The sequence below is a fragment of the Anopheles nili genome, chromosome 3, assembly GCF_943737925.1.
Source record: "Anopheles nili chromosome 3, idAnoNiliSN_F5_01, whole genome shotgun sequence".
NCBI classification, from domain to species: Eukaryota; Metazoa; Arthropoda; class Insecta; order Diptera; family Culicidae; genus Anopheles; species Anopheles nili.
In genome coordinates this window covers 20564460-20576138 of record NC_071292.1, presented here as the reverse complement: position 1 = coordinate 20576138, position 11679 = coordinate 20564460, and the positions used below count along the sequence as shown (strand labels likewise).

The 11679-nt window shown below is 49.1% G+C and overlaps 1 long non-coding RNA gene across 1 annotated transcript; it reads left to right on the top strand.

Moving 5' to 3' along the window:
• Positions 1–390: 390 nt before the first annotated feature.
• On the top strand, positions 391–2420 carry LOC128727163 (uncharacterized). Its single transcript, XR_008410835.1, has 2 exons — positions 391–851; positions 1558–2420. It is a non-coding gene; the product is annotated as an uncharacterized LOC128727163 (long non-coding RNA).
• Positions 2421–11679: the final 9259 nt, after the last annotated feature.

Sequence of the window (11679 nt, the reverse complement as noted above, 5' to 3'; positions counted from 1 at the left end):
AGAGAGAGCGCGCATAGCAAAGCGAGAAAGCACGATCCGAAGGGGTGGTTGTTAGCGCCGGAAAGGGCTGCAAATGGGGTGGTAACGCAGCAGCAGCAGCAACAGCAGTGGCAGTGGCAGTGGCAGCAGCAGCAGCATTCAGCAACGCACTCACTCACACAAGGACGGAATCCCAAAAAAAAAAACGAAAAGAAAAAAAATAAAACCAGCAACGCAACTAAACCGTCCTCGGAAACCAACACACGGACAGCGCAAGGGGACCATGGCCGCGGGTTTTTTGGGTATGTTGTGGGACCGGCCGCGCGCCCTCCGCTGGCGGGACCCCCGAAAAACGCAGCGCTAGACTTTTCACGTTCGTCTCCGTTCGGCTTTTGTTCGGCTAGGCAGGCTTTTTTGGAAGGTGCTCGAGAGCGCGTCGAGCATCGTCGTCATCAAACAACAAACTAACACCGCACCGAAAACCGCGGAGACTGGGCACAGAGTGCGCGCGCGAGAGCTGCAACATACAGAAATTCGGCGGCGGCGGTCCGTGAGGGCGACTTTACTTTTTCGAAGCGCGATACGAGAAACCGGGTTACGGCAGTACGTGCTGCCGCTTTTAACGCTGACCCGCGGAAACACACAAAACCCCTGGAATCGGTGCAGGACCTTGGTGCTTGGCGAAAAGAAAAAAAAACACGTTAAACGTATACCAGAGTGGCGGTAGAGATTCGCATTTTCTCCGGAAACATTCAACAACAACCACAAACGGCAACAGGAAGCAAAAGCGCACCCCCCAAAAACGCATCCCCGGTGCACTGTTTTCCACGAGAGCTGCGTGCAAAAAGAAGCGCAATTTTGGCTGTTTTCTGGTAAGATCAGTAGGCGGAAGTGTGGCTTTTCTTATGGTTTTTCTGCTGCTGTTGCGTGTAACGGTTCGCGTGAAACGATTGCACCGTTGATCGCTGGCGCAAGTGTACGCACCGAAACCTGTGCGGTGTTACTAGAGTTGGCGAGTTGCAGCACGGACGGTAGCGAAAATCGAGGGAAAACTCATCGTTTCTGCCACGGTGCCACGGCTTGTGTGTTTGTGTGTTTTGCGGGGACAAATAAGTGCAATTAATGGGGGTTTTTTTTAAAGTGCCCCAAAACAATGGTGCAAGAAAGTGAAAATGGCATATGAAGCCACGAGAGCGAGCCGATTGTGAAAAGAAAAACACTGCTTTTTACACGTAAAGAGGTGGCACTAAATTGATGGGCCCGTTTTGTGCTTGTTTCATTCATTAGTTTTTTCTTTCGTTATTTTTTTTTCGTTAAATTTGCTGATAAGTCACCAAAAAATTGACAAAGTGCAAGGTGCGGGTTTTGCACCCTGTGATGCAAGAAGAAGAAGAAGAAGACAAGAAGAAAAATTGCAACCACTCTATCCTTAGAGGAGGAATGTCCAAAAGCCCAACTCACATAATTTCGCGATGCAGTGAAACGATCCATTCCGGCCAATGTTCTAATCGATTGTTTTTTTTGTTTCTTTTCCATTTTTCTCTACTTTTTCCCCGGCTTGCGGTTACCATCGTGCAGGAAGCTCGGAAGGGAGGACCAAAAACCCACCCGGCAAGCGCTTGCTAGCGGAGGCGCAGCGCCTGGAAAAGCGAGCATTTTCCGTCCCTTCGCGAGCGGGAAAAGCCGCAGGCCGAAACAATAGGAAGTGCGGGAACTGCAGTGCGGAACAGAGAGCAAGCCAGATAGAGAGAAAGCGAGAGAGAGTGCGCGTGCAAGTGAACAGTGTGTGGCAGGAAGTGCTGTGAGCTGGAAGGAAAAACTTCTCGTACACACACATGGTGAGGTAGGAGCAGCAAAAAGCGAAAGGAAAGAAAATCAGCGAGCGAGAGCAAGGAGTAATCGGGAAAAATTCGCTGCACCTCGTGTGCAGTAGCAGCAGCATCAGCAGGAGCGAAGCAACATACAAAAAAAAAAAATAAGCGCAAAAGTGTGAACAAAAAGAAGGAAGATAAATAAACGCTTTTCTCCCGGTTCTCGTTGCGTGCAGTGAAGTGTGCGCTATCTCGCTCCAACCGGGCAGGTAGATGCAACGCGTGGTGCAGTGCAGCGGTGCAGTGGTGCAGTGTAGCGATCGGCCAGCAGGCTCGTGCTGAGCGGCCGAGTGCATTGCAAGGATTCGCCGCGGTGCATCGTCGCTACGGTGGCCAACCATTCGAAGTGACTCGAGCGTCGAGCGCGGTGCTGGTGCAGCCCAGTTGCAGCCAGCGCACAAATTTTGCATAGCCCCGAACGTGGCTGGTGAACCGCGAAAAGGGAATAAAAAACCCACAACGAGCGAAAGCAAACAAAATACACAAAACAAAAAAAAACACGCAGGAAAAGTTACAAAAACGGAAAAATAAATCGCGCGAGTTCGAGGTCGCCCCGATGCAGTGCAGTGATGGTGGATTAGTGCATACGCCCGAACGTGGCGAACAGCGCGGGAACTTCCCGGTCAGACGAACGCCGGCAGTGTCCCGGCAGGTGTGAACGCGTTCGCAACCCTCGAATGGAACTGCGAGGCCAAAGCGCGCCAGCTATGTGAGGGTGCATCTTTTTTCGGCAAATCCCCCAAAAAATCCAAACTTTTTCGGACAAGTCTGCAAGCAAAATTAAGAGAAAAAAAAACACCCAACTTCCACATCCTCCCACCCCACACACACACACATACCCGCATCCACACAACCAAGGCAAACGAAGTAAAGTAAAGTCCCGGTTCGGTCGCAACACTCTTTCGATAAGCTTTTTGCGTTTTGTTTACAAAAAAGAAAACGTTTCGGCCCACTTCTTTGGAGCTTCATTTATCACACAATTCGACTGATCGTTCCGGTGTAAGGCAAAAATCAAATCAAACGAAGCAAACAAAAAAAATCGTGTCATACGAAGTGAAATTCAAATTCTCGACCCGAGGGCGCGACAAAATTGTAACGAAGTTTTGCAAAACAAAAAAGGAAGAAAAAACAACGCATTAAAACACTCGCCAGTTCATCCCGCGGTTTGACGGAAGTTTGACCAGGCAAAAGTGCACTAGTTTGGGCTAGCGTGAACGAGCCACTTCCGGGTGCGCGTTGTACCACCGTTTGGAGATTGTGTTTAGTTCGAAATTGTCCATTTTAGCCCCGCAACGCCACCACGCGTTTGAGGGAGCACCTTTTGTTTTCCCAACCGTGTGTTGTTCCACTGCTACAGAACGCCATCATCGCAAGTGTCCGCGTGAAGCATTCGGAAATCGATACCCATAAGCACCGAGCTAGGTGGTTCCGAAAACGAACGTCTTCCCAGTGCAGTGGTGCGGCATAAAATTGGCGCAACGAGCGTACGGTTTGAGCGACGCGGTTGTACGCGTGGGATCACCGAGATGCAGCAGAATTGCATGGAACCGGGTGCAACGACGCGCCAAGGACTGTCCCCAGTGGTCACGGGTAACGGGCCACGGTGGTGGTAATAAGGATACACCGATTCAAGGTGGCCAAGCGCGGGATCATAGCGCGATGAACCCGGTGTAGTGACGAGCGTGGACTGCCGATTTTTGTCGACTAGAAACACCGCGCGGGATTTTCGGTTTTTCCCTCCTTTTTGGCGTAATTTTCGGGCAAAGCGTGAGGTGTGAGTAAAATTCAAAAGTTCGAGTGCATCGAAAGGGAGCAAGAAAATAAAAATTAGCAAAAAAAAAGTAGTGCAGCCAACGAAGTGAGAGAAGAAAAGAAAAGCAGAGAAACAAACCTGGGCAGTGAAAATTGAGGTGAATTGAGGTGACAGACATCTGATTCGACGAACGGTGTGAACTATTTTCCCCTGCAAGATCGACGTGAATTTTCGCCCCGTGGCGAACGAACAAAAACCGCACATGTGAGGCTTAGGGTGAGAACCTTTCGTTCGCATTGCGTTTTATTCAAAATTAACACTTTCGGCGTAAACAAAAAGTAAGGAAAGGAAAAGGAAAAGTAAAGAAAGGAAGGTATCCATAGCCATCTTTCATCTACACGATCGTGCTATCGTGAGCTAGATATCCTTGCGAGGTGCATTCAAACACCCGGAGTGCATCCGATCCACACCCCCAACCATCGTGGTATTTTCCGGAAAAGCATAGAAAGCAGGAGCGAAAGAGAGAGAGAGAGAGAAAGAGAGAGGGCGAAAGCGCACAAAAGCAGATAGCACGCGCGCGCCTAGTTTAGCCTCGATTTGGGCCTCAAAATTGTCAACCCTTTCGGAGCGGAGTTTTTCGTTTAGTTTGTTTCACATAACAACCTCGTGCGCGTGTGTGCGTGGCCGTGTACGTGCGTTCGCGTGTGTGCTTGTGTGCGTGCGTGTGTGTACGTGTACGAGTGGCTAAAGCGCTAGTGCACCGTGATCGATCACGATCGAAGCGAGAGCGCATTAAAAAAGTGTGCCACGATCGCGGGCCGTTCATCAACAACGCAGAAAAGCGCATCGCAGCTGCAACAACTCGTCGACGTTTTAGAGGTAGGTACGCAAGTGTCGGGTTTTGTGGGGAAGCGGAAAGGTGGGTGAGTTTCGAACGCGTCCCGAAAAAAAAACAACCAAAAAAAGCGCACCTAAAACAAAACGACAAGAAGGGAGACACCGAAATCAACAAATCATAACACGGTGTATCGGCCGCCCTCGCGAAATGTTTATGCGTCACGTCGAGGTCAGCGGACGTGCCGTTTCCCTTATTGGGGGGGTGTGGGTGCCAGGGATGGGTGGTAGTTTGTTAGGCGGTAGTTATGCAATTTTCGTCGATTTTCGGACGCCTGGGACAGGGCAGTGGACTGTGTGCAGCAGCAGCAGCAGCAGCAGCAGGGTTGGCGTGGTGCGTTTGGACAAACGAAACGAAACACTCCAAACAACAACGAGTCGTACTTGGGGCTGGAGTATAATGGGTTGCCGAAGAAGCAGAAGAGAAGGAGGAAGAAAAAGAGGAGCATAAACATAAAATGGGAAAAGAAATGAAATCACTTGAGCAAACGCAGAGGCGCATAGAATGGCGGGGATTCGGGTGAATTTTTAATTATGCACAAAGCAAACATAATTCGAGAATGAAAGAGAAGAATCCAGAGAAAGCGAGAGAGAGAATGTACGGTGGAGAGAGTGATAAAATGAAACAAACATTCAAATAATCGCTTCGATACGCAAAACGCAACGCCACTGCCGGTGGGGGAATTTAAAGCCTTCATTTTCGTGTGCCAAAACGGTCCGGGGCGTGAAATCTGTTGCCAAACTATTTTGTGTTCTGTGATGGCGCCGCGAGCCATTTATACGAACACCCAACAGAGGTGCTTAATAAAGCGTATTTGTTTACATCGCAAGCGCGCTTCGCGTCACCTCGCTGTTGCACCGGGGAGGAAGAAAAAAAACCATTAGCATCCTTTCGCGCAAACCAGTAGCCGGTTTGTCTTCGCAGCTAACCTTCAAGGCGATACAATCTTATCCGATAAGCCCGGGAGCTCTATGACGGGCTAACCTCTGCGGCCACTTGCGCTAGCGCCACGCCGGAAATGCAATCCGTGCGCAAATTGGGCCGGCGTCTAATTCCTTCTTTTGCCGCAACCGAAGGCAACTGGCGTGACATCAGAATTCATATTCTAATTTCCTGCCACGCCGGCTAGGGCGGCGAAAATTAAATCAAACAAAAGCAACCATCACACGCACACAAACCTTTCACGCACGGTGAGGGCTAACGAAGGAGCTTCGCTTTGCTTCCTTACGGCAAGCCGGCCTTGCCCGTGGCCTGGAGGCTTCTGTGTTCTGAAACACGCATCGTTAATCCGGTTTCCGGTTTGGTTTGGGAGGTTTTTTTTCTTCTGTGTGTGTGTGTGTTCATTCCTATTTCTTCTCTTCCATCACCGCGTGCGGTTCGCGTGATTTTGCCGTGCTTTCCCTTCGGTGCGTCGTTTGTTTGCTGCCGTCTTCCGTCTTTTCGGGGGGTTTTTCCGCGAGCATTTCTTTCGTGCGTTTTTCTTTCCCCAAACTACCGCGGACGTTCGTTTCATTTCCGCGTCGCAGCGCAGCGCGATTTGCATATGAATTGGACTAATTTTTTTTGTCGCTTTTCCACCCGGTGCAAGAAGGTTGCTCGCTCGCGAAGGGTTGATCGGAGCAGTTATATGTTGGAAGCAAAAAATAAAGCAGCTAATGCTAATGAAAACAACGGCAGGATGCGAAGCAACAGCAACAACAACAATAGAAAAAAAGACGAATAACAAATTGTGTGCTGCAGTTTTCCAAAGCCAATTGCGTTTCCACGGTGAGGGCTAAAATGGGCTGAAAAATTGGACGCAGGCGATCGAAACCAACGAACGGTCGCCAGTAGGCTATGGTTTTGGGGTGAAAATTTGTTCTCGCGCGCGCTCGTTTACGTGCGACCGCCGAGTTCTTCACATGCTCCCACCCAAAGCGCTAGCTGCTGGTCAGTGAACTTTGCTTTCCCCGCGGGTGCCATTCGAGTCCTTTGGCTTCGGACCCTCGTTTGGCTGCCGGCGATAAACCGCCGTTAGGTAGCGCAGGGCATAACTTTCACTTTCACCCGACACGCGGTAGGGTGCCGAGGATGCCATCCCCTTTTTGTTGTGTTGTTTCGAGCGCACGGCAAGATCCTGCAGGTCCTGCCGGACGCGTTGCACCGGCCTGCAGTGCGTCCACCGGCTGACGTCGTCCTCGCAGCGAAAGGGAAAGCGTAAATGCCTCCGAAAAGAGCGAGCGAGAGAGAGAGAGAGAGAGAGAGAGAGAGAGAGACAGGCAACCCTTGTGCCCTTCGGGTTGAACCGGCGGTCGGTCGGTTTTGGTATTGGTTCCGGTTCGTTGCGTTCCGCACGGCAATTGCAATCATTAAATCACATCCCGACGTACGGCGCATTCTCGTCGTTGGGCCGACCGTGCCAGGACTAGGGAGAGTGCAGTTGCGCGTTCACGTTCCTCCCCTACGCGCGTTCGCGCAAAGGACCACGCGCTAGAGCGAGAGAGCAACAACGTGTAGAACGAGCGCAAAGGGTGTCTATTCATCCCTCCTGGTGCAGCGCGCTGTCTGGCTGCAAGGCGGTAAGGATTGTTGCTGGCTGGCCACGGAAACGGGCGGAAACTGCATTATGCACAGCACGTGTACGGGCTGCGCTGTTCCGTGTGGCGGCTCGGAGGGTGCGTTTTTCAACCCCTAATCGGTGCGGAAGAACCGATCCTTTCCGGGGACAAGTGTCACTGCAGAGGGCAATGAACGCACTGGCGGTTCTAGAGGGTTTTCTCTGAAAATGAAAAACAAAACGAGTGAATAGGGCGTAAACCCCGCGTTTCTACGCGTGCGGATATGCATGTGTCTGTGTGGGTTGTTTTATTCCCCATCTGGGAAAAGCGCTCGTTTCGTAGAATTCATATTATTGCGAGCAGCATTTTTGATAACTCATTTCCTAGACTGTACATACAAAGGAAAAAACAAAACATCTGAATAAGGGCCCTCATTTAAGTTTTCCCTCGATTTTCCTCGTAATCGGATCATTTTTTCTCCTTCAAACACACACACACGGTGGCAGATGCACCGTGGCAGCTACTGAACAGGTAGCAGCCTTAAACCGGCCAGTCGTAGACAAAAAAAAACACACGCAATGAGTGAAAACGTTTACAGAAACAATTAGCACACGCCCGACTGTAAATAGACTCTGCTCTCTGCGTACGCCTTTTTGGGGTGTGTTGATGGCTGCAGAAATAATATGCAAACAATTTTTCGAGCTGCATACGCGTTCCGACTCGGTGCATGCGACGGTCGTGTGTGTGAGAGAGAGGGAAAACAAGCCAACCCAACGGCTGGTAAAACAACCTACCGCCAGGTGCATTGCTGTCGCTGACTTACGCACCGTCAGCCGCGGGAGCATTGTTTTCGCGTGCGTGTGCATCTTTCACACTCCGAAAGCGATAGCGCTCTCGGTGGTGTCCTCTGGCGGTGTCGTAACATTGTCTTTGTCGCCATTTCCCACCCAGTAGGATTTTGCACGGATATGATTTGAGCGTTCAATTTCGGCCCATCCATTCCGAAATCTAGGTGGCAGGTGGCATATTTAGCCCCGTGAAGGGCCACATTACGCCACCGTGTTATTGTTTATCGGAGCCACCAAGTGGGCATATTTTTTTCCGGCTCTTCTATCACGGTGGGGTCCCAATTTTCGCGCCCGGGTCGCACCCGTTGTTATGCGTGTGGTTTGTTTGCGTGAAAACGCGCTCGAGCGTGTGCGCGTTTTGGGGCGAAGCACACACAACATCAACAATAAAAAAACAACGCATGAATTCGACAGGGAGCTAGGTGTTTATTTTCCACCAGTGCGTTGCATTTCCTTTCGTACGCAGCACGACAATAATATCACGTGCAAGCGAAATTGATTCGCGTTTTTGTTGCTGCTGCTGCTTCTGCTCGTAAGCAACGTGGATGGGTTCTGCTAGCGAAATGAATTTTAGTTGTGTATTTGTGTTTTTTTTGCATTTGAACGCAAACATCAATGTGCCTGAAAGTGGGTTAGTTGCCTGGCGCGATACGAACGAATCTGAAATTAATACTAGTATTTTTTTTATGCAACGCAAATACAACAAGAAGAAAAAAATATAACAATTGGATGAGTCATAGAGCGGTAGCAGCAAAAAAAACAACTCCTTTCCCTGCCACGGCTAGCGACAGATCCTAGACACCGGAAAAAGGGGTACCAAACAAAAGGGCTCCGAATTCACTCTACCATACCGTGGGTTCAAGGACTTGCGCTACGGAAGGAAGAAACACATAAAAAAAACAGGAGCCTATCCTTCTCTTCAGCCTGATGCGAAGAAACCGAACCACCGTACCGTTGTCAGATGGTGTACGTTAAAATTTAATTGGAAAATGGCGCAACTTACTTCGACGCGCAGATATTTTTTTCTCTCTCATGCTTAGCTCCTCCATTGCAAATAAACACGTGTTTTGCTTTGCGAGCGTCTTACGGTGATATCCTCAAATTCTGGAGGTCCCTGTCGAGCGAGTGGCGGCTGTTTAAGCGTAGCTGCTGCAACTAGCGACAATCGAACCCTCGGAACGGGTTTTTACGCCTGTGAACGGGACCCCTGAGGGTACGCTTACGGCTGAGGGATGTGAAGCGGCCGTCGCAATGCCGTTTCCCCAAAAACTCACGCATACCGTGACCGTGACCAGCGAATCGCGCATCAGGCCCGGTGGCTGTGCGCTACGCACGCAAGACTACGGGCCTATGGTGTTTGGTACTGCAGAAAACACAGTTAGCTGCTTCCGCGCGCTGCGAAGGCAGGAAAAAGCGAGCCGCGTTTGTTTGGCTTGGCCTTGATGCAGCTTGTAATCAATTGGAAATTGAAGCTAGAGGCCGACGGGAAATGGCGCGGAATGGAGGAGCATAATTCAGCATAACAATAGAATTTATTAGACCGTAGGTACGCTCGTGCATGTGCCGATGCTCCGTTCACCCGGGGGGCATTCGTTGAATTAAGACTGGCTCGCGTTTCGGAAGCGTGTGCGAGGACGCATATTTGCAGTGGTTGGGTATTTCTTTGGCTCATGCTTTCAATGAAGTGCTCCCGTTTTGAGTTAAGCGATCAGTTTGCCTGTAATCGAATTGAAAAGAAAATTTTAGCAACATCTGCTCTTTAGAATGGTGTCATTTTACACACCCCGTTGCATACATTTAGGCGCTAACAGGAGCCGGTGTGCAAAAGAAGGCAACACATGCATGCTGTACTGCTGTTGTCCCTCATCCCCATGCTGGGCAGTTGCAATGGGGGCGCATGGTCATGTACTGCGATGAAGGAATACGCGTGTTTCTGCTGCGTATGGGTGAGTGCAACCGATAAGGATCCCCCCCAAAAAACGTAGCCATTTGTGATTACAATACTGACCCAGTAACGTTATCGGTTCGCGCAAATTCTTTTTCGCGTTTTTTGCATAATTTTTTTTTTCTTTTTGCATATACGTGTTAATTATTGATTCGTTCGTTGGTTCCGTTTGCATGAATGATTCGATTCAGAGGCGATTGCGGTGCTTCTGTCTTCGTAAAATTCGCTATGTTGCTAAGATTGATGCACGTCGAGCGTACGATAACGAGCAGCTAGGTGTTGTTGGGCTCTTCTTTTCTGTTTTTATTACAACCGTCCGTTTATCTCTGCATGAGTTATCTCCGTGTGCTGACATGCGGCACATACTACGCCGGCAAGTAACCTCGGACGATTGCCAAACTGCGAAATAATGACTCAGATTGCCGTGCAAAACAACAAAATTGAGGAGTACAAGCACAAACACCCTGCAACACATTCCTAAGCACATACATATACACACACGCGTGAAAAAGGCAGCTATGTAGGGGGAAAAACTCATACACATGTAAACGATTCACAAAACAGCGCAAATAACCAACCATTCACAGCGCCATTGAAATCACGCGCATTTATCGCGAGACTATTCGCGATCCGTACTAACCGGCAACCGGTGGGCGGAAAGGATTGAGGATGGAACTAGCTACCGTGCGTGGGTGGAAATGATACAAGAGACCACGCCGGTGTTGTTGTGACAAAATAACAAAAAGAAAAAAAAACAATACACGAACAAAATAAGGTGATCCAAGGTAGTAAATAAAACGCGCGAGTAGAAATGGAACGGTTTCCGAATCGCAGCAAAGCAACCCATGGAAAACGATGGCTGGTCGTGAGAGGTGAATAGAAGGAGCAGCGTGAGCGTGAGAGAGATGCGACATGAAGTACCATAAAGCGCTCATATACTCACGTGAGGACATTAAAATCCGCGCAACCGGCGTTGGTCCAAAAATTTGCACCGATTTCGACCGAGCATAGCACGAGAGCGAGACAAATGAGCCTGATAAAGGTGGTGTTGTTGGGTGTTTCTTTTTGTTGTTGTTGCTTCCTTTTCACCTTCGGTTGCTCGCGGTGTGTGAGAATGCTATGGGCATCTCACGGGCGAGTTGTTGATGCATTTCTCACCCGTATTTGGGGCTGTGTGAGTGCGTGTTGTGGAAGAAAGCTGTTGAGAAAAACGCGAGCAAACGACGGGCAATGAGTAAGACGAACAAACACACACACACTAGATCTTGGTGAGTGGCTTTCGCCGGGGAGTGGAGCGAGGGTGAAAATATGACCTTGAATGTGACGATTTTGCAACAAAACGGAACCCGTTGCTGGTAGCTCGCGCTCACACATGGGTCAGGAGCTCGGTCGCATTAAAAAAGGGGGTTGAGATTTCACTTCATTGAAGTTTGTTTTTTCCTCATGATTGAGGTGAGAGTATTTGTTCATCATTTTTCCGGCTGATATGGAGTGCACGCTTTTTTTGTCCTTTAGTGAGATTTAATTTTCATGCGTAAAAATGTGTTCAGACGATGCTCTTTTGATACTTCAATTATATGATCACTTACTTTAATATTTTTTTTGGAAAAATCGGTAGGAAAAGACCAACTTTTCAATGCGCAATTTATTTATTGTTCATGTAAAAACGATTCGCTTCATAACAGCAATTGTTTTCCAAATGCAAGCCTATGATAAGGTGAGCCTAATTCACACCGCAATAACAACATCTATGCTCCATTGTAACGGCACAATAATACATCCAAAAATAAACATGCAGCCATTTCGAAATTTGAAATTTGCATGAATCGAACCGGTGCCAAAAAGAAATTC